This window comes from Ranitomeya imitator, chromosome 6 (assembly GCF_032444005.1).
Source record: "Ranitomeya imitator isolate aRanImi1 chromosome 6, aRanImi1.pri, whole genome shotgun sequence".
Lineage (NCBI taxonomy): Eukaryota > Metazoa > Chordata > Amphibia > Anura > Dendrobatidae > Ranitomeya > Ranitomeya imitator.
The window spans coordinates 203,895,149-203,918,138 of record NC_091287.1 but is presented as its reverse complement, the minus strand read 5'-3'; positions in this window follow the sequence as shown (position 1 = coordinate 203,918,138).

Sequence of the window (22,990 nt, the reverse complement as noted above, 5' to 3'; positions counted from 1 at the left end):
TGTAGGGTGTAGAGTGTTGGGTATAGAGTGTACGGTATAGAGTGTAGGGTATGGAGTGTATGGTATAGAGTGTAGGGTATAGAGTGTAGGGTATAGAGTGTAGGGTATAGAGTGTAGAGTGTAGGGTATAGAGTGTAGGGTATAGAGTGTAGGGTATACAGTGTAGGGTATAGAGTGTAGGGTATAGAGTGTAGGGTATAGAGTGTAGGGTATAGAGTGTAGAGTGTAGGGTATAGAGTTTAGAGTGTAGGGTATAGAGTGTAGGGTATAGAGTGTAAGGTATAGAGTGTAGGGTGTAGAGTGTAGGGTATAGAGTGTAGGGTATAGAGTGTAGGGTATAGAGTGTACGGTATAGAGTGTAGGGTATAGAGTGTATGGTATAGAGTGTAGGGTATAGAGTGTAGGGTATAGAGTGTAGGGTATAGAGTGTATGGTATAGATTGTAGGGTATAGAGTGTAGGGTATAGAGTGTAGGGTATAGAGTGTAGAGTGTAGGGTATAGAGTGTAGAGTGTAGGGTATAGAGTGTAGAGTGTAGGGTATAGATTGTATGGTATAGAGTGTAGGGTATAGAATGTAGGGTGTAGAGTGTTGGGTATAGAGTGTAGGGTATAGAGTGTAGGGTATAGAGTGTAGGGTATAGAGTGTAGGGAATAGAGTGTAGAGTGTAAGGTATAGAGTGTAGAGTGTAGGGTATAGAGTGTAGGGTATAGAGTGTAGAGTGTAGGGATTAGAGTGTAGGGTATAGAGTGTAGGGTATAGAGTGTATGGTATAGAGTGTAGAGTGTAGGGTATAGAGTGTAGAGTGTAGGGTATAGAGTGTAGGGTATAGAGTGTAGGGTATAGAGTGTAGGGTAGAGTGTGTAGAGTGTAGGGTATAGAGTGTAGGGTATAGAGTGTAGGGTATAGAGTGTAGAGTGTAGGGATTAGAGTGTAGGGTATAGAGTGTAGGGTGTAGAGTGTAGGGTATAGAGTGTAGAGTGTAGGGTATAGAGTGTATGGTATAGAGTGTAGGGTATAGAGTGTAGGGTGTAGAGTGTAGGGTATAGAGTGTAGGGTATAGAGTGTAGGGTATAGAGTGTAGGGAATAGAGTGTAGAGTGTAAGGTATAGAGTGTAGAGTGTAGGGTATAGAGTGTAGGGTATAGAGTGTAGAGTGAAGGGATTAGAGTGTAGGGTATAGAGTGTAGGGTGTAGAGTGTAGGGTATAGAGTGTAGAGTGTAGGGTATAGAGTGTATGGTACAGAGTGTAGGGTATAGAGTGTAGGGTATAGTGTGTAGGGTATAGAGTGTAGAGTGTAGGGTATAGAGTGTAGAGTGTAGGGTATAGAGTGTAGGGTATAGAGTGTAGGGCATAGAGTGTAGGGTATAGAGTGTAGGGTATAGAGTGTAGAGTGTAGGGTATAGAGTGTAGGGTATAGAGTGTAGGGTATAGAGTGTAGAGTGTAGGGTATAGAGTGTAGGGTATAGAGTGTAGGGTATAGAGTGTAGGGCATAGAGTGTAGGGTATAGAGTGTAGGGTATAGAGTGTAGAGTGTAGGGTATAGAGTGTAGGGTATAGAGTGTAGCGTATAGAGTGTAGAGTGTAGGGCATAGAGTGTAGAGTGTAGGGTATAGAGTGTAGGGTATAGAGTGTAGGGTAGAGAGTGTAGGGTAGAGAGTGTAGAGTGTAGGGATTAGAGTGTAGGGTATAGAGTGTAGGGTGTAGAGTGTAGGGCATAGAGTGTAGAGTGTAGGGTATAGAGTGTATGGTATAGAGTGTAGAGTATAGAGTGTAGGGTGTAGAGTGTAGGGTATAGAGTGTAGGGTATAGAGTGTAGGGTTTAGAGTGTAGGGAATAGAGTGTTGAGTGTAAGGTACAGAGTGTAGAGTGTAGGGCATAGAGTGTAGAGTGTAGGGTATAGAGTGTAGGGTATAGAGTGTAGGGTATAGAGTGTAGGGTATACAGTGTAGGGTATAGAGTGTAGAGTGTAGGGTATAGAGTGTAGAGTGTAGGGTATAGAGTGTAGAGTGTAGGGCATAGAGTGTAGATTGTAGGGTATAGAGTGTAGGGTATAGAGTGTAGGGTATAGAGTGTAGGGTATAGAGTGTAGAGTGTAGGGTAGAGAGTGTAGAGTGTAGGGTATAGAGTGTAGGGTATAGAGTGTAGGGTATAGAGTGTAGAGTGTAGGGATTAGAGTGTAGGGTATAGAGTGTAGGGTGTGGAGTGTAGGGTATAGACAGTAGAGTGTAGGGATTAGAGTGTAGGGTATAGAGTGTAGGGTATAGAGTGTAGGGTACAGAGTGTAGGGAATAGAGTGTAGAGTGTAAGGTATAGAGTGTAGAGTATAGGGTATAGAGTGTAGGGTATAGAGTGTAGGGTATAGAGTGTAGGGTATAGAGTGTAGGGTATAGAGTGTAGGGAATAGAGTGTAGAGTGTAAGGTATAGAGTGTAGAGTGTAGGGTATAGAGTGTAAGGTATAGAGTGTAGAGTGTAGGGATTAGAGTGTAGGGTATAGAGTGTAGGGTGTAGAGTGTAGGGCATAGAGTGTAGAGTGTAGGGTATAGAGTGTATGGTATAGAGTGTAGAGTATAGAGTGTAGGGTGTAGAGTGTAGGGTATAGAGTGTAGGGTATAGAGTGTAGGGTATAGAGTGTAGGGAATAGAGTGTAGAGTGTAAGGTATAGAGTGTAGAGTGTAGGGTATAGAGTGTAGGGTATAGAGTGTAGAGTGTAGGGATTAGAGTGTAGGGTATAGAGTGTAGGGTATAGTGTGTAGGGTATAGAGTGTAGAGTGTAGGGTATAGAGTGTAGAGTGTAGGGTGTAGAGTGTAGGGTATAGAGTGTAGAGTGTAGGGTATAGAGTGTATGCTATAGAGTGTATGGTGTAGAGTGTATGGTATAGAGTGTAGGGTATACAGTGTAGAGTGTATGGTATAGAGTGTAGGGTGTAGAGTGTAGGGTATAGAGTGTATGTTATAGAGTGTAGGGTATAGAGTGTAGGGTAGAGAGTGTAGAGTGTAGGGTATAGAGTGTAGGGTATAGAGTGTAGGGTATAGAGTGTAGAGTGTAGGGATTAGAGTGTAGGGTATAGAGTGTAGTGTGTAGAATGTAGGGTATAGAGTGTAGAGTGTAGGGTATAGAGTGTATGGTATAGAGTGTAGGGTATAGAGTGTAGGGTGTAGAGTGTAGGGTATAGAGTGTAGGGTATAGAGTGTAGGGAATAGAGTGTAGAGTGTAAGGTATAGAGTGTAGAGTATAGGGTATAGAGTGTAGGGTATAGAGTGTAGAGTGTAGGGATTAGAGTGTAGGGTATAGAGTGTAGGGTGTAGAGTGTAGGGTATAGAGTGTAAAGTGTAGGGTATAGAGTGTATGGTATAGAGTGTAGGGTATAGAGTGTAGGGTGTAGAGTGTAGGGTATAGAGTGTAGGGTATAGAGTGTAGGGTATAGAGTGTAGGGTATAGAGTGTAGGGAATCGAGTGTAGAGTGTAAGGTATAGAGTGTAGAGTGTAGGGTATAGAGTGTAGGGTATAGACTGTAGGGTATAGAGTGTAGGGTATAGATTGTAGGCTATAGAGTGTAGGGCATAGAGTGTAGGGTATAGAGTGTAGGGTATAGAGTGTAGGGTATAGAGTGTAGGGTATAGAGTGTAGAGTGTAGGGTATAGAGTGTAGGGTATAGAGTGCAGGTTGTAGAGTGTAGGGTATAGAGTGTAGGGTATAGAGTGTAGAGTGTAGGGTATAGAGTGTATGCTATAGAGTGTATGGTGTAGAGTGTATGGTATAGAGTGTAGGGTATAGAGTGTAGAGTGTAGGGTATAGAGTGTAGGGTATAGAGTGTAGGGTATAGAGTGTATGTTATAGAGTGTAGGGTATAGAGTGTAGAGTGTAGGGTATAGAGTGTAGGGTATAGAGTGTAGGGTATAGAGTGTAGGGTATAGAGTGTAGAGTGTAGGGTATAGAGTGTAGGGTATAGAGTGCAGGTTGTAGAGTGTAGGGTATAGAGTGTAGGGTATAGAGTGTAGAGTGTAGGGTATAGAGTGTATGCTATAGAGTGTATGGTGTAGAGTGTATGGTATAGAGTGTAGGGTATAGAGTGTAGAGTGTAGGGTATAGAGTGTAGGGTATAGAGTGTAGGGTATAGAGTGTATGTTATAGAGTGTAGGGTATAGAGTGTAGAGTGTAGGGTATAGAGTTTAGAGTGTAGGGTATAGAGTGTAGGGTATAGAGTGTAAGGTATAGAGTGTAGGGTGTAGAGTGTAGGGTATAGATTGTAGGGTATAGAGTGTAGGGTATAGAGTGTACGGTATAGAGTGTAGGGTATGGAGTGTATGGTATAGAGTGTAGGGTATAGAGTGTAGGGTATAGAGTGTAGGGTACAAAGTGTAGAGTGTAGGGTATAGCGTGTAGAGTGTAGGGTATAGATTGTATGGTATAGAGTGTAGGGTATAGAATGTAGGGTGTAGAGTGTTGGGTATAGAGTGTAGGGTATAGAGTGTAGGGTATAGAGTGTAGGGTATAGAGTGTAGGGTATAGAGTGTAGGGAATAGAGTGTAGAGTGTAAGGTATAGAGTGTAGAGTGTAGAGTATAGAGTGTAGGGTATAGAGTGTAGAGTGTAGGGATTAGAGTGTAGGGTATAGAGTGTAGGGTATAGAGTGTATGGTATAGAGTGTAGAGTGTAGGGTATAGAGTGTAGAGTGTAGGGTATAGAGTGTAGGGTATAGAGTGTAGGGTATAGAGTGTAGGGTAGAGTGTGTAGAGTGTAGGGTATAGAGTGTAGGGTATAGAGTGTAGTGTGTAGGGATTAGAGTGTATGGTATAGAGTGTAGGGTGTAGAGTGTAGGGTATAGAGTGTAGAGTGTAGGGTATAGAGTGTATGGTATAGAGTGTAGGGTATAGAGTGTAGGGTGTAGAGTGTAGGGTATAGAGTGTAGGGTATAGAGTGTAGGGTATAGAGTGTAGGGAATAGAGTGTAGAGTGTAAGGTATAGAGTGTAGAGTGTAGGGTATAGAGTGTAGGGTATAGAGTGTAGAGTGAAGGGATTAGAGTGTAGGGTATAGAGTGTAGGGTGTAGAGTGTAGGGTATAGAGTGTAGAGTGTAGGGTATAGAGTGTATGGTACAGAGTGTAGGGTATAGAGTGTAGGGTATAGTGTGTAGGGTATAGAGTGTAGAGTGTAGGGTATAGAGTGTAGAGTGTAGGGTATAGAGTGTAGGGTATAGAGTGTAGGGTATAGAGTGTAGGGCATAGAGTGTAGGGTATAGAGTGTAGGGTATAGAGTGTAGAGTGTAGGGTACAGAGTGTAGGGTATAGAGTGTGGGGTATAGAGTGTAGAGTGTAGGGTATAGAGTGTAGGGTATAGAGTGTAGGGTATAGAGTGTAGGGTATAGAGTGTAGGGCATAGAGTGTAGGGTATAGAGTGTAGGGTATAGAGTGTAGAGTGTAGGGTATAGAGTGTAGGGTATAGAGTGTAGGGTATAGAGTGTAGAGTGTAGGGCATAGAGTGTAGAGTGTAGGGTATAGAGTATAAGGTATAGAGTGTAGGGTAGAGAGTGTAGGGTAGAGAGTGTAGAGTGTAGGGATTAGAGTGTAGGGTATAGAGTGTAGGGTGTAGAGTGTAGGGCATAGAGTGTAGAGTGTAGGGTATAGAGTGTATGGTATAGAGTGTAGAGTATAGAGTGTAGGGTGTAGAGTGTAGGGTATAGAGTGTAGGGTATAGAGTGTAGGGTATAGAGTGTAGGGAATAGAGTGTTGAGTGTAAGGTACAGAGTGTAGAGTGTAGGGCATAGAGTGTAGAGTGTAGGGTATAGAGTGTAGGGTATAGAGTGTAGGGTATAGAGTGTAGGGTATACAGTGTAGGGTATAGAGTGTAGAGTGTAGGGTATAGAGTGTAGAGTGTAGGGTATAGAGTGTAGAGTGTAGGGCATAGAGTGTAGATTGTAGGGTATAGAGTGTAGGGTATAGAGTGTAGGGTATAGAGTGTAGGGTATAGAGTGTAGAGTGTAGGGTAGAGAGTGTAGAGTGTAGGGTATAGAGTGTAGGGTATAGACTGTAGGGTATAGAGTGTAGAGTGTAGGGATTAGAGTGTAGGGTATAGAGTGTAGGGTGTGGAGTGTAGGGTATAGAGTGTAGAGTGTAGGGTATAGAGTGTAGGGTATAGAGTGTAGGGTATAGAGTGTAGGGTATAGAGTGTAGGGAATAGAGTGTAGAGTGTAAGGTATAGAGTGTAGAGTATAGGGTATAGAGTGTAGGGTATAGAGTGTAGGGTATAGAGTGTAGGGTATAGAGTGTAGGGTATAGAGTGTAGGGAATAGAGTGTAGAGTGTAAGGTATAGAGTGTAGAGTTTAGGGTATAGAGTGTAAGGTATAGAGTGTAGAGTGTAGGGATTAGAGTGTAGGGTATAGAGTGTAGGGTGTAGAGTGTAGGGCATAGAGTGTAGAGTGTAGGGTATAGAGTGTATGGTATAGAGTGTAGAGTATAGAGTGTAGGGTGTAGAGTGTAGGGTATAGAGTGTAGGGTATAGAGTGTAGGGTATAGAGTGCAGGGAATAGAGTGTAGAGTGTAAGGTATAGAGTGTAGAGTGTAGGGTATAGAGTGTAGAGTGCAGGGATTAGAGTGTAGGGTATAGAGTGTAGGGTATAGTGTGTAGGGTATAGAGTGTAGAGTGTAGGGTATAGAGTGTAGAGTGTAGGGTATAGAGTGTAGGGTATAGAGTGTAGAGTGTAGGGTATAGAGTGTATGCTATAGAGTGTATGGTGTAGAGTGTATGGTATAGAGTGTAGGGTATACAGTGTAGAGTGTATGGTATAGAGCGTAGGGTGTAGAGTGTAGGGTATAGAGTGTATGTTATAGAGTGTAGGGTATAGAGTGTAGGGTAGAGAGTGTAGAGTGTAGGGTATAGAGTGTAGGGTATAGAGTGTAGGGTATAGAGTGTAGAGTGTAGGGATTAGAGTGTAGGGTATAGAGTGTAGTGTGTAGAATGTAGGGTATAGAGTGTAGAGTGTAGGGTATGGAGTGTATGGTATAGAGTGTAGGGTATAGAGTGTAGGGTGTAGAGTGTAGGGTATAGAGTGTAGGGTATAGAGTGTAGGGTATAGAGTGTAGGGAATAGAGTGTAGAGTGTAAGGTATAGAGTGTAGAGTGTAGGGTATAGAGTGTAGGGTATAGAGTGTAGAGTGCAGGGATTAGAGTGTAGGGTATAGAGTGTAGGGTATAGTGTGTAGGGTATAGAGTGTAGAGTGTAGGGTATAGAGTGTAGAGTGTAGGGTATAGAGTGTAGGGTATAGAGTGTAGAGTGTAGGGTATAGAGTGTATGCTATAGAGTGTATGGTGTAGAGTGTATGGTATAGAGTGTAGGGTATACAGTGTAGAGTGTATGGTATAGAGCGTAGGGTGTAGAGTGTAGGGTATAGAGTGTATGTTATAGAGTGTAGGGTATAGAGTGTAGGGTAGAGAGTGTAGAGTGTAGGGTATAGAGTGTAGGGTATAGAGTGTAGGGTATAGAGTGTAGAGTGTAGGGATTAGAGTGTAGGGTATAGAGTGTAGTGTGTAGAATGTAGGGTATAGAGTGTAGAGTGTAGGGTATGGAGTGTATGGTATAGAGTGTAGGGTATAGAGTGTAGGGTGTAGAGTGTAGGGTATAGAGTGTAGGGTATAGAGTGTAGGGTATAGAGTGTAGGGAATAGAGTGTAGAGTGTAAGGTATAGAGTGTAGAGTATAGGGTATAGAGTGTAGGGTATAGAGTGTAGAGTGTAGGGATTAGAGTGTAGGGTATAGAGTGTAGGGTGTAGAGTGTAGGGCATAGAGTGTAGAGTGTAGGGTATAGAGTGTATGGTATAGAGTGTAGAGTATAGAGTGTAGGGTGTAGAGTGTAGGGTATAGAGTGTAGGGTATAGAGTGTAGGGTATAGAGTGCAGGGAATAGAGTGTAGAGTGTAAGGTATAGAGTGTAGAGTGTAGGGTATAGAGTGTAGGGTATAGAGTGTAGAGTGCAGGGATTAGAGTGTAGGGTATAGAGTGTAGGGTATAGTGTGTAGGGTATAGAGTGTAGAGTGTAGGGTATAGAGTGTAGAGTGTAGGGTATAGAGTGTAGGGTATAGAGTGTAGAGTGTAGGGTATAGAGTGTATGCTATAGAGTGTATGGTGTAGAGTGTATGGTATAGAGTGTAGGGTATACAGTGTAGAGTGTATGGTATAGAGCGTAGGGTGTAGAGTGTAGGGTATAGAGTGTATGTTATAGAGTGTAGGGTATAGAGTGTAGGGTAGAGAGTGTAGAGTGTAGGGTATAGAGTGTAGGGTATAGAGTGTAGGGTATAGAGTGTAGAGTGTAGGGATTAGAGTGTAGGGTATAGAGTGTAGTGTGTAGAATGTAGGGTATAGAGTGTAGAGTGTAGGGTATGGAGTGTATGGTATAGAGTGTAGGGTATAGAGTGTAGGGTGTAGAGTGTAGGGTATAGAGTGTAGGGTATAGAGTGTAGGGTATAGAGTGTAGGGAATAGAGTGTAGAGTGTAAGGTATAGAGTGTAGAGTATAGGGTATAGAGTGTAGGGTATAGAGTGTAGAGTGTAGGGATTAGAGTGTAGGGTATAGAGTGTAGGGTGTAGAGTGTAGGGTATAGAGTGTAGAGTGTAGGGTATAGAGTGTATGGTATAGAGTGTAGGGTATAGAGTGTAGGGTGTAGAGTGTAGGGTATAGAGTGTAGGGTATAGAGTGTAGGGTATAGAGTGTAGGGTATAGAGTGTAGGGAATCGAGTGTAGAGTGTAAGGTATAGAGTGTAGAGTGTAGGGTATAGAGTGTAGGGTATAGACTGTAGGGTATAGAGTGTAGGGTATAGATTGTAGGCTATAGAGTGTAGGGTATAGAGTGTAGGGTATAGAGTGTAGGGTATAGAGTGTAGGGTATAGAGTGTAGGGTATAGAGTGTAGAGTGTAGGGTATAGTGTGTAGGGTATAGAGTGCAGGGTGTAGAGTGTAGGGTATAGAGTGTAGGGTATAGAGTGTAGAGTGTAGGGTATAGAGTGTATGCTATAGAGTGTATGGTGTAGAGTGTATGGTATAGAGTGTAGGGTATAGAGTGTAGAGTGTAGGGTATAGAGTGTAGGGTATAGAGTGTAGGGTATAGAGTGTATGTTATAGAGTGTAGGGTATAGAGTGTAGAGTGTAGGGTATAGAGTTTAGAGTGTAGGGTATAGAGTGTAGGGTATAGAGTGTAAGGTATAGAGTGTAGGGTGTAGAGTGTAGGGTATAGATTGTAGGGTATAGAGTGTAGGGTATAGAGTGTACGGTATAGAGTGTAGGGTATGGAGTGTATGGTATAGAGTGTAGGGTATAGAGTGTAGGGTATAGAGTGTAGGGTATAAAGTGTAGAGTGTAGGGTATAGCGTGTAGAGTGTAGGGTATAGAGTGTAGGGTATAGAGTGTAGGGTAGAGAGTGTAGGGTATAGAGTGTAGAGTGTAGGGTATAGAGTGTATGGTATAGAGTGTAGGGTATAGAGTGTAGGGTGTAGAGTGTTGGGTATAGAGTGTAGGGTATAGAGTGTAGGGTATAGAGTGTAGGGTATAGAGTGTAGGGAATAGAGTGTAGAGTGTAAGGTATAGAGTGTAGAGTGTAGGGTATAGAGTGTAGGGTATAGAGTGTAGGGTATAGAGTGTAGAGTGTAGGGTATAGAGTGTAGAGTGTAGGGTAGAGTGTGTAGAGTGTAGGGTATAGAGTGTAGGGTATAGAGTGTAGGGTATAGAGTGTAGAGTGTAGGGATTAGAGTGTAGGGTATAGAGTGTAGGGTGTAGAGTGTAGGGAATAGAGTGTAGGGTATAGAGTGTAGGGTATAGAGTGTAGGGTGTAGAGTGTAGGGTATAGAGTGTATGGTATAGAGTGTAGGGTATAGAATGTATGGTATAGAGTGTAGAGTGTAGGGTGTAGAGTGTAGGGTATAGAGTGTATGGTATAGAGTGTAGGGTATAGAATGTATGGTATAGAGTGTAGAGTGTAGGATATAGAGTGTAGGGTATAGAGTGTAGAGTGTAGGGTATAGAGTGTAGGGTATAGAGTGTAGGGTATAGAGTGTAGAGTGTAGGGATTAGAGTGTAGGGTATAGAGTGTAGGGTATAGAGTGTAGAGTGTAGGGTAGAGAGTGTAGGATATAGAGTGTAGAGTGTAGGGTATAGAGTGTAGGGTATAGAGTGTAGGGTATAGAGTGTAGGGTATAGAGTGTAGAGTGTAGGGTATAGAGTGTAGGGTATAGAGTGTAGGGTATAGAGTGTAGAGTGTAGGGTATAGAGTGTAGGGTATAGAGTGTAGGGTATAGAGTGTAGGGCATAGAGTGTAGGGTATAGAGTGTAGGGGGTAGAGTGTAGGGTATAGAGTGTAGGGTATAGAGTGTAGAGTGTAGGGTATAGAGTGTAGGGTATAGAGTGTAGGGTATAGAGTGTAGGGTATAGAGTGTAGGGTATAGAGTGTAGAGTGTAGGGTATAGCGTGTAGAGTGTCGGGTATAGAGTGTAGGGTATAGAGTGTAGGGTATAGAGTGTAGGGTATAGAGTGTAGAGTGTAGGGTATAGAGTGTAGAGTGTAGGGTATAGAGTGTATGGTATAGAGTGTAGGGTATAGAGTGTAGGGTGTAGAGCGTTGGGTATAGAGTGTAGGGTATAGAGTGTAGGGTATAGAGTGTAGGGTATAGAGTGTAGGGAATAGAGTGTAGAGTGTAAGGTATAGAGTGTAGAGTGTAGGGTATAGAGTGTAAGGTATAGAGTGTAGAGTGTAGGGATTAGAGTGTAGGGTATAGAGTGTAGGGTGTAGAGTGTAGGGCATAGAGTGTAGAGTGTAGGGTATAGAGTGTATGGTATAGAGTGTAGAGTATAGAGTGTAGGGTGTAGAGTGTAGGGTATAGAGTGTAGGGTATAGAGTGTAGGGTATAGAGTGTAGGGAATAGAGTGTAGAGTGTAAGGTATAGAGTGTAGAGTGTAGGGTATAGAGTGTAGGGTATAGAGTGTAGAGTGTAGGGATTAGAGTGTAGGGTATAGAGTGTAGGGTATAGTGTGTAGGGTATAGAGTGTAGAGTGTAGGGTATAGAGTGTAGAGTGTAGGGTATAGAGTGTAGGGCATAGAGTGTAGAGTGTAGGGTATAGAGTGTATGCTATAGAGTGTATGGTGTAGAGTGTATGGTATAGAGTGTAGGGTATACAGTGTAGAGTGTATGGTATAGAGTGTAGGGTGTAGAGTGTAGGGTATAGAGTGTATGTTATAGAGTGTAGGGTATAGAGTGTAGGGTAGAGAGTGTAGAGTGTAGGGTATAGAGTGTAGGGTATAGAGTGTAGGGTATAGAGTGTAGAGTGTAGGGATTAGAGTGTAGGGTATAGAGTGTAGAGTGTAGAGTATAGAGTGTATGGTATAGAGTGTAGGGTATAGAGTGTAGGGTGTAGAGTGTAGGGTATAGAGTGTAGGGTATAGAGTGTAGGGTATAGAGTGTAGGGAATAGAGTGTAGAGTGTGAGGTATAGAGTGTAGAGTATAGGGTATAGAGTGTAGGGTATAGAGTGTAGAGTGTAGGGATTAGAGTGTAGGGTATAGAGTGTAGGGTGTAGAGTGTAGGGCATAGAGTGTAGAGTGTAGGGTATAGAGTGTATGGTATAGAGTGTAGGGTATAGAGTGTAGGGTGTAGAGTGTAGGGTATAGAGTGTAGGGTATAGAGTGTAGGGTATAGAGTGTAGGGTATAGAGTGTAGGGAATCGAGTGTAGAGTGTAAGGTATAGAGTGTACAGTGTAGGGTATAGAGTGTAGGGTATAGACTGTAGGGTATAGAGTGTAGGGTATAGATTGTAGGCTATAGAGTGTAGGGTATAGAGTGTAGGGTATAGAGTGTAGAGTGTAGGGTATAGAGTGTAGGGTATAGAGTGTAGGGTATAGAGTGTAGGGTATAGAGTGTAGAGTGTAGGGTATAGTGTGTAGGGTATAGAGTGCAGGGTGTAGAGTGTAGGGTATAGAGTGTAGGGTATAGAGTGTAGAGTGTAGGGTATAGAGTGTATGCTATAGAGTGTATGGTGTAGAGTGTATGGTATAGAGTGTAGGGTATAGATTGTAGAGTGTATGGTATAGAGTGTATGGTACAGAGTGTAGGGTATAGAGTGTAGAGTGTAGGGTATAGAGTGTAGGGTATAGAGTGTAGGGTATAGAGTGTAGGGTATAGAGTGTAGAGTGTAGGGTATATAGTGTATGGTACAGAGTGTAGGGTATAGAGTGTAGAGTGTAGGGTATAGAGTGTAGGGCATAGAGTGTAGGGTATAGAGTGTAGGGTGTAGAGTGTAGGGTATAGAGTGTAGGGTATAGAGTGTAGAGTGTAGGGTATAGAGTGTAGGGTATAGAGTGTAGGGTATAGAGTGTAGGGTATAGAGTGCAGGGTGTAGAGTGTAGGGTATAGAGTGTAGGGTATAGAGTGTAGAGTGTAGGGTATAGAGTGTATGCTATAGAGTGTATGGTGTAGAGTGTATGGTATAGAGTGTAGGGTATAGATTGTAGAGTGTATGGTATAGAGTGTATGGTACAGAGTGTAGGGTATAGAGTGTAGAGTGTAGGGTATAGAGTGTAGGGTATAGAGTGTAGGGTATAGAGTGTAGGGTATAGAGTGTAGAGTGTAGGGTATATAGTGTATGGTACAGAGTGTAGGGTATAGAGTGTAGAGTGTAGGGTATAGAGTGTAGGGCATAGAGTGTAGGGTATAAAGTGTAGGGTGTAGAGTGTAGGGTATAGAGTGTAGGGTATAGAGTGTAGAGTGTAGGGTATAGAGTGTAGGGTATAGAGTGTAGGGTATAGAGTGTAGGGTTTAGAGAGTAGGGTATAGAGTGTAGAGTGTAGGGTATAGCGTGTAGAGTGTCGGGTATAGAGTGTAGGGTATAGAGTGTAGGGTATAGAGTGTAGGGTATAGAGTGTAGAGTGTAGGGTATAGAGTGTAGAGTGTAGGGTATAGAGTGTATGGTATAGAGTGTAGGGTATTGAGTGTAGGGTGTAGAGTGTTGGGTATAGAGTGTAGGGTATAGAGTGTAGGGTATAGAGTGTAGGGTATAGAGTGTAGGGAATAGAGTGTAGAGTGTAAGGTATAGAGTGTAGAGTGTAGGGTATAGAGTGTAGGGTATAGAGTGTAGAGTGTAGGGATTAGAGTGTAGGGTATAGAGTGTAGGGTATAGTGTGTCGGGTATAGAGTGTAGAGTGTAGGGTATAGAGTGTAGAGTGTAGGGTATAGAGTGTAGGGTATAGAGTGTAGGGTATAGAGTGTAGGGCATAGAGTGTAGGGTATAGAGTGTAGGGTATAGAGTGTAGAGTGTAGGGTATAGAGTGTAGGGTATAGAGTGTAGGGTATAGAGTGTAGAGTGTAGGGTATAGAGTGTAGGGTATAGAGTGTAGGGTATAGAGTGTAGGGTATAGAGTGTAGGAGATAGAGTGTAGGGTATAGAGTGTAGGGTATAGAGTGTAGAGTGTAGGGTATAGAGTGTAGGGTATAGAGTGTAGGGTATAGAGTGTAGAGTGTAGGGCATAGAGTGTAGAGTGTAGGGTATAGAGTGTAGGGTATAGAGTGTAGGGTAGAGAGTGTAGGGTAGAGAGTGTAGAGTGTAGGGATTAGAGTGTAGGGTATAGAGTGTAGGGTGTAGAGTGTAGGGCATAGAGTGTAGAGTGTAGGGTATAGAGTGTATGGTATAGAGTGTAGAGTATAGAGTGTAGGGTGTAGAGTGTAGGGTATAGAGTGTAGGGTATAGAGTGTAGGGTATAGAGTGTAGGGAATAGAGTGTTGAGTGTAAGGTACAGAGTGTAGAGTGTAGGGCATAGAGTGTAGGGTATAGAGTGTAGGGCATAGAGTGTAGGGTATAGAGTGTAGGGTGTAGAGTGTAGGGTATAGAGTGTAGGGTATAGAGTGTAGGGTATAGAGTGTAGGGTATAGAGTGTAGGGTTTAGAGTGTAGTGTATAGAGTGTAGAGTGTAGGGTATAGCGTGTAGAGTGTCGGGTATAGAGTGTAGGGTATAGAGTGTAGGGTATAGAGTGTAGAGTGTAGGGTATAGTGTGTAGGGTATAGAGTGCAGGGTGTAGAGTGTAGGGTATAGAGTGTAGGGTATAGAGTGTAGAGTGTAGGGTATAGAGTGTATGCTATAGAGTGTATGGTGTAGAGTGTATGGTATAGAGTGTAGGGTATAGATTGTAGAGTGTATGGTATAGAGTGTATGGTACAGAGTGTAGGGTATAGAGTGTAGAGTGTAGGGTATAGAGTGTAGGGTATAGAGTGTAGGGTATAGAGTGTAGGATATAGAGTGTAGAGTGTAGGGTATATAGTGTATGGTACAGAGTGTAGGGTATAGAGTGTAGAGTGTAGGGTATAGAGTGTAGGGTATAGAGTGTAGGGTATAGAGTGTAGGGCATAGAGTGTATGGTATAGAGTGTAGGGTGTAGAGTGTAGGGTATAGAGTGTAGGGTATAGACTGTAGAGTGTAGGGTATAGAGTGTAGGGTATAGAGTGTAGGGTATAGAGTGTAGGGTTTAGAGTGTAGGGTATAGAGTGTAGAGTGTAGGGTATAGCGTGTAGAGTGTCGGGTATAGAGTGTAGGGTATAGAGTGTAGGGTATAGAGTGTAGGGTATAGAGTGTAGAGTGTAGGGTATAGAGTGTAGAGTGTAGGGTATAGAGTGTATGGTATAGAGTGTAGGGTATTGAGTGTAGGGTGTAGAGTGTTGGGTATAGAGTGTAGGGTATAGAGTGTAGGGTATAGAGTGTAGGGTATAGAGTGTAGGGAATAGAGTGTAGAGTGTAAGGTATAGAGTGTAGAGTGTAGGGTATAGAGTGTAGGGTATAGAGTGTAGAGTGTAGGGATTAGAGTGTAGGGTATAGAGTGTAGGGTATAGTGTGTAGGGTATAGAGTGTAGAGTGTAGGGTATAGAGTGTAGAGTGTAGGGTATAGAGTGTAGGGTATAGAGTAGAGGGTATAGAGTGTAGGGCATAGAGTGTAGGGTATAGAGTGTAGGGTATAGAGTGTAGGGTATAGAGTGTAGGGTATAGAGTGTAGAGTGTAGGGTATAGAGTGTAGGGTATAGCGTGTAGGGTATAGAGTGTAGGGTATAGAGTGTAGGGCATAGAGTGTAGGGTATAGAGTGTAGGGTATAGAGTGTAGAGTGTAGGGTATAGAGTGTAGGTTATAGAGTGTAGGGTATAGAGTGTAGAGTGTAGGGCATAGAGTGTAGAGTGTAGGGTATAGAGTGTAGGGTATAGAGTGTAGGGTAGAGAGTGTAGGGTAGAGAGTGTAGAGTGTAGGGATTAGAGTGTAGGGTATAGAGTGTAGGGTGTAGAGTGTAGGGCATAGAGTGTAGAGTGTAGGGTATAGAGTGTATGGTATAGAGTGTAGAGTATAGAGTGTAGGGTGTAGAGTGTAGGGTATAGAGTGTAGGGTATAGAGTGTAGGGTATAGAGTGTAGGGAATAGAGTGTTGAGTGTAAGGTACAGAGTGTAGAGTGTAGGGCATAGAGTGTAGAGTGTAGGGTATAGAGTGTAGGGTATAGAGTGTAGGGTATAGAGTGTAGGGTATACAGTGTAGGGTATAGAGTGTAGAGTGTAGGGTATAGAGTGTAGAGTGTAGGGTATAGAGTGTAGAGTGTAGGGCATAGAGTGTAGATTGTAGGGTATAGAGTGTAGGGTATAGAGTGTAGGGTATAGAGTGTAGGGTATAGAGTGTAGAGTGTAGGGTAGAGAGTGTAGAGTGTAGGGTATAGAGTGTAGGGTATAGAGTGTAGGGTATAGAGTGTAGAGTGTAGGGATTAGAGTGTAGGGTATAGAGTGTAGGGTGTGGAGTGTAGGGTATAGAGTGTAGAGTGTAGGGTATAGAGTGTAGGGTATAGAGTGTAGGGTATAGAGTGTAGGGAATAGAGTGTAGAGTGTAAGGTATAGAGTGTAGAGTATAGGGTATAGAGTGTAGGGTATAGAGTGTAGGGTATAGAGTGTAGGGTATAGAGTGTAGGGTATAGAGTGTAGGGAATAGAGTGTAGAGTGTAAGGTATAGAGTGTAGAGTGTAGGGTATAGAGTGTAAGGTATAGAGTGTAGAGTGTAGGGATTAGAGTGTAGGGTATAGAGTGTAGGGTGTAGAGTGTAGGGCATAGAGTGTAGAGTGTAGGGTATAGAGTGTATGGTATAGAGTGTAGAGTATAGAGTGTAGGGTGTAGAGTGTAGGGTATAGAGTGTAGGGTATAGAGTGTAGGGTATAGAGTGTAGGGAATAGAGTGTAGAGTGTAAGGTATAGAGTGTAGAGTGTAGGGTATAGAGTGTAGGGTATAGAGTGTAGAGTGTAGGGATTAGAGTGTAGGATATAGAGTGTAGAGTATAGTGTGTAGGGTATAGAGTGTAGAGTGTAGGGTATAGAGTGTAGAGTGTAGGGTATAGAGTGTAGGGTATAGAGTGTAGAGTGTAGGGTATAGAGTGTATGCTATAGAGTGTATGGTGTAGAGTGTATGGTATAGAGTGTAGGGTATACAGTGTAGAGTGTATGGTATAGAGCGTAGGGTGTAGAGTGTAGGGTATAGAGTGTATGTTATAGAGTGTAGGGTATAGAGTGTAGGGTAGAGAGTGTAGAGTGTAGGGTATAGAGTGTAGGGTATAGAGTGTAGGGTATAGAGTGTAGAGTGTAGGGATTAGAGTGTAGGGTATAGAGTGTAGTGTGTAGAATGTAGGGTATAGAGTGTAGAGTGTAGGGTATAGAGTGTATGGTATAGAGTGTAGGGTATAGAGTGTAGGGTGTAGAGTGTAGGGTATAGAGTGTAGGGTATAGAGTGTAGGGTATAGAGTGTAGGGAATAGAGTGTAGAGTGTAAGGTATAGAGTGTAGAGTATAGGGTATAGAGTGTAGGGTATAGAGTGTAGAGTGTAGGGATTAGAGTGTAGGGTATAGAGTGTAGGGTGTAGAGTGTAGGGTATAGAGTGTAGAGTGTAGGGTATAGAGTGTATGGTATAGAGTGTAGGGTATAGAGTGTAGGGTGTAGAGTGTAGGGTATAGAGTGTAGGGTATAGAGTGTAGGGTATAGAGTGTAGGGTATAGAGTGTAGGGAATCGAGTGTAGAGTGTAAGGTATAGAGTGTAGAGTGTAGGGTATAGAGTGTAGGGTATAGACTGTAGGGTATAGAGTGTAGGGTATAGATTGTAGGCTATAGAGTGTAGGGTATAGAGTGTAGGGTATAGAGTGTAGGGTATAGAGTGTAGGGTATAGAGTGTAGGGTATAGAGTGTAGAGTGTAGGGTATAGTGTGTAGGGTATAGAGTGCAGGGTGTAGAGTGTAGGGTATAGAGTGTAGGGTATAGAGTGTAGAGTGTAGGGTATAGAGTGTATGCTATAGAGTGTATGGTGTAGAGTGTATGGTATAGAGTGTAGGGTATAGAGTGTAGAGTGTAGGGTATAGAGTGTAGGGTATAGAGTGTAGGGTATAGAGTGTATGTTATAGAGTGTAGGGTATAGAGTGTAGAGTGTAGGGTATAGAGTTTAGAGTGTAGGGTATAGAGTGTAGGGTATAGAGTGTAAGGTATAGAGTGTAGGGTGTAGAGTGTAGGGTATAGATTGTAGGGTATAGAGTGTAGGGTATAGAGTGTACGGTATAGAGTGTAGGGTATGGAGTGTATGGTATAGAGTGTAGGGTATAGAGTGTAGGGTATAGAGTGTAGGGTATAAAGTGTAGAGTGTAGGGTATAGCGTGTAGAGTGTAGGGTATAGAGTGTAGGGTATAGAGTGTAGGGTATAGAGTGTAGGGTATAGAGTGTAGAGTGTAGGGTATAGAGTGTATGGTATAGAGTGTAGGGTATAGAGTGTAGGGTGTAGAGTGTTGGGTATAGAGTGTAGGGTATAGAGTGTAGGGTATAGAGTGTAGGGTATAGAGTGTAGGGAATAGAGTGTAGAGTGTAGGGTATAGAGTGTAGGGTATAGAGTGTAGAGTGTAGGGTATAGAGTGTAGAGTGTAGGGTATAGAGTGTAGGGTATAGAGTGTAGGGTATAGAGTGTAGGGTAGAGTGTGTAGAGTGTAGGGTATAGAGTGTAGGGTATAGAGTGTAGGGTATAGAGTGTAGAGTGTAGGGATTAGAGTGTAGGGTATAGAGTGTAGGGTGTAGAGTGTAGGGTATAGAGTGTAGAGTGTAGTGTATAGAGTGTATGGTATAGAGTGTAGGGTGTAGAGTGTAGGGTATAGAGTGTAGGGTATAGAGTGTAGGGTATAGAGTGTAGGGAATAGAGTGTAGAGTGTAAGGTATAGAGTGTAGAGTGTAGGGTATAGAGTGTAGGGTATAGAGTGTAGAGTGAAGGGATTAGAGTGTAGGGTATAGAGTGTAGGGTATAGAGTGTAGGGTGTAGAGTGTAGGGTATAGAGTGTAGGGTATAGAGTGTAGGGTATAGAGTGTAGGGTATAGAGTGTAGGGTATAGAGTGTAGGGTATAGAGTGTAGGGAATAGAGTGTAGAGTGTAAGGTATAGAGTGTAGAGTGTAGGGTATAGAGTGTAGGGTATAGACTGTAGGGTATAGAGTGTAGGGTATAGAGTGTAGGGTGTAGATTGTAGAGTGTAGGCTATAGAGTGTAGGGTATAGAGTGTAGAGTGTAGGGTATAGAGTGTAGGGTATAGAGTGTAGGGTATAGAGTGTAGGGTATAGAGTGTAGAGTGTAGGGTATAGTGTGTAGGGTATAGAGTGCAGGGTGTAGAGTGTAGGGTATAGAGTGTAGGGTATAGAGTGTAGAGTGTAGGGTATAGAGTGTACGCAATAGAGTGTATGGTGTAGAGTGTATGGTATAGAGTGTAGGGTATAGATTGTAGAGTGTATGGTATAGAGTGTAGGGTATAGAGTGTAGGGTATAGAGTGTATGTTATAGAGTGTAGGGTGTAGAGTGTAGGGTATAGTGTGTAGAGTGTAGGGTATAGAGTGTATGGTATAGAGTGTAGGGTATAGAGTGTAGGGTGTAGAGTGTAGGGTATAGAGTGTAGGGTATAGAGTGTAGGGTATAGAGTGTAGGGTATAGAGTGTAGGGAATAGAGTGTAGAGTGTAAGGTATAGAGTGTAGAGTGTAGGGTATAGAGTGTAGGGTATAGACTGTAGGGTATAGAGTGTAGGGTATAGAGTGTAGGGTGTAGATTGTAGAGTGTAGGCTATAGAGTGTAGGGTATAGAGTGTAGAGTGTAGGGTATAGAGTGTAGGGTATAGAGTGTAGGGTATAGAGTGTAGGGTATAGAGTGTAGAGTGTAGGGTATAGTGTGTAGGGTATAGAGTGCAGGGTGTAGAGTGTAGGGTATAGAGTGTAGGGTATAGAGTGTAGAGTGTAGGGTATAGAGTGTACGCAATAGAGTGTATGGTGTAGAGTGTATGGTATAGAGTGTAGGGTATAGATTGTAGAGTGTATGGTATAGAGTGTAGGGTATAGAGTGTAGGGTATAGAGTGTATGTTATAGAGTGTAGGGTATAGAGTGTAGGGTAGAGAGTGTAGAGTGTAGGGTATAGAGTGTAGGGTATAGAGTGTAGGGTATAGATTGTAGAGTGTAGGCTATAGAGTGTAGGGTATAGAGTGTAGAGTGTCGGGATTAGAGTGTAGGGTATAGAGTGTGGGATGTAGAGTGTAGGGTATAGAGTGTAGAGTGTAGGATATAGAGTGTATGGTATAGAGTGTAGGGTATAGAGTGTAGGGTGTAGAGTGTAGGGTATAGAGTGTAGGGAATAGAGTGTAGGGTATAGAGTGTAGGGTATAGAGTGTAGGGTGTAGAGTGTAGGGTATAGAGTGTATGGTATAGAGTGTAGGGTATAGAATGTATGGTATAGAGTGTAGAGTGTAGGATATAGAGTGTAGGGTATAGAGTGTAGAGTGTAGGGTATAGAGTGTAGGGTATAGAGTGTAGGGTATAGAGTGTAGAGTGTAGGGATTAGAGTGTAGGGTATAGAGTGTAGGGTATAGAGTGTAGAGTGTAGGGTAGAGAGTGTAGGATATAGAGTGTAGAGTGTAGGGTATAGAGTGTAGGGTATAGAGTGTAGGGTATAGAGTGTAGGGTATAGAGTGTAGAGTGTAGGGTATAGAGTGTAGGGTATAGAGTGTAGGGTATAGAGTGTAGAGTGTAGGGTATAGAGTGTAGGGTATAGAGTGTAGGGTATAGAGTGTAGGGCATAGAGTGTAGGGTATAGAGTGTAGGGTATAGAGTGTAGGGTATAGAGTGTAGAGTGTAGGGTATAGAGTGTAGGGTATAGAGTGTAGGGTATAGAGTGTAGGGTATAGAGTGTAGGGTATAGAGTGTAGAGTGTAGGGTATAGCGTGTAGAGTGTCGGGTATAGAGTGTAGGGTATAGAGTGTAGGGTATAGAGTGTAGGGTATAGAGTGTAGAGTGTAGGGTATAGAGTGTAGGGTATAGAGTGTAGGGTATAGAGTGTAGAGTGTAAGGTATAGAGTGTAGAGTGTAGGGTATAGAGTGTAGGGTATAGAGTGTAGAGTGTAGGGATTAGAGTGTAGGGTATAGAGTGTAGGGTATAGTGTGTAGGGTATAGAGTGTAGAGTGTAGGGTATAGAGTGTAGAGTGTAGGGTATAGAGTGTAGGGTATAGAGTGTAGGGTATAGAGTGTAGGGCATAGAGTGTAGGGTATAGAGTGTAGGGTATAGAGTGTAGAGTGTAGGGTATAGAGTGTAGGGTATAGAGTGTAGGGTATAGAGTGTAGAGTGTAGGGTATAGAGTGTAGGGTATAGAGTGTAGGGTATAGAGTGTAGGGTATAGAGTGTAGGGCATAGAGTGTAGGGTATAGAGTGTAGGGTATAGAGTGTAGAGTGTAGGGTATAGAGTGTAGGGTATAGAGTGTAGGGTATAGAGTGTAGAGTGTAGGGCATAGAGTGTAGAGTGTAGGGTATAGAGTGTAGGGTATAGAGTGTAGGGTGTAGAGTGTAGGGCATAGAGTGTAGAGTGTAGGGTATAGAGTGTATGGTATAGAGTGTAGAGTATAGAGTGTAGGGTGTAGAGTGTAGGGTATAGAGTGTAGGGTATAGAGTGTAGGGTATAGAGTGTAGGGAATAGAGTGTTGAGTGTAAGGTACAGAGTGTAGAGTGTAGGGCATAGAGTGTAGAGTGTAGGGTATAGAGTGTAGGGTATAGAGTGTAGGGTATAGAGTGTAGGGTATACAGTGTAGGGTATAGAGTGTAGAGTGTAGGGTATAGAGTGTAGAGTGTAGGGTATAGAGTGTAGAGTGTACGGCATAGAGTGTAGATTGTAGGGTATAGAGTGTAGGGTATAGAGTGTAGGGTATAGAGTGTAGGGTATAGAGTGTAGGGTATAGAGTGTAGAGTGTAGGGTATAGAGTGTAGAGTGTAGGGTATAGAGTGTAGGGTACAGAGTGTAGGGTATAGAGTGTAGGGTAGAGAGTGTAGAGTGTAGGGTATAGAGTGTAGGGTATAGAGTGTAGGGTATAGAGTGTAGAGTGTAGGGATTAGAGTGTAGGGTATAGAGTGTAGGGTGTGGAGTGTAGGGTATAGAGTGTAGAGTGTAGGGTATAGAGTGTATGGTATAGAGTGTAGGGTATAGAGTGTAGGGTGTAGAGTGTAGGGTATAGAGTGTAGGGTATAGAGTGTAGGGTATAGAGTGTAGGGTATAGAGTGTAGGGAATAGAGTGTAGAGTGTAAGGTATAGAGTGTAGAGTGTAGGGTATAGAGTGTAAGGTATAGAGTGTAGAGTGTAGGGATTAGAGTGTAGGGTATAGAGTGTAGGGTGTAGAGTGTAGGGCATAGAGTGTAGAGTGTAGGTTATAGAGTGTATGGTATAGAGTGTAGAGTATAGAGTGTAGGGTGTAGAGTGTAGGGTATAGAGTGTAGGGTATAGAGTGTAGGGTATAGAGTGTAGGGAATAGAGTGTAGAGTGTAAGGTATAGAGTGTAGAGTGTAGGGTATAGAGTGTAGTGTATAGAGTGTAGAGTGTAGGGTATAGAGTGTAGGATATAGAGTGTAGGGTATAGTGTGTAAGATATAGAGTGTAGAGTGTAGGGTATAGAGTGTAGTGTATAGAGTGTAGAGTGTAGGGATTAGAGTGTACGGTATAGAGTGTAGGGTATAGTGTGTAGGGTATAGAGTGTAGAGTGTAGGGTATAGAGTGTAGAGTGTAGGGTATAGAGTGTAGGGTATAGAGTGTAGGGTATAGAGTGTAGGGCATAGAGTGAAGGGTATAGAGTGTAGGGTATAGAGTGTAGAGTGTAGGGTATAGAGTGTAGGGTATAGAGTGTAGGGTATAGAGTGTAGAGTGTAGGGTATAGAGTGTAGGGTATAGAGTGTAGGGTATAGAGTGTAGGGCATAGAGTGTAGGGTATATAGTGTAGGGTATAGAGTGTAGGGTGTAGAGTGTAGGGTATAGATTTTAGGGTATAGAGTGTAGGGTATAGAGTGTAGAGTGTAGGGCATAGAGTGTAGAGTGTAGGGTATAGAGTGTAGAATATAGAGTGTAGGGTAGAGAGTGTAGGGTAGAGAGTGTAGAGTGTAGGGATTAGAGTGTAGGGTATAGAGTGTAGGGTGTAGAGTGTAGGGCATAGAGTGTAGAGTGTAGGGTATAGAGTGTATGGTATAGAGTGTAGAGTATAGAGTGTAGGGTGTAGAGTGTAGGGTATAGAGTGTAGGGTATAGAGTGTAGGGTATAGAGTGTAGGAAATAGAGTGTAGAGTGTAAGGTATAGAGTGTAGAGTGTAGGGTATAGAGTGTAGTGTATAGAGTGTAGAGTGTAGGGATTAGAGTGTAGGGTATAGAGTGTAGGGTATAGTGTGTAGGGTATAGAGTGTAGAGTGTAGGGTATAGAGTGTAGAGTGTAGGGTATAGAGTGTAGGGTATAGAGTGTAGGGTATAGAGTGTAGGGCATAGAGTGAAGGGTATAGAGTGTAGGGTATAGAGTGTAGAGTGTAGGGTATAGAGTGTAGAGTGTAGGGTATAGAGTGTAGAGTGTAGGGTATAGAGTGTAGGGTATAGAGTGTAGGGTATAGAGTGTAGGGCATAGAGTGTAGGGTATAGAGTGTAGGGTATAGAGTG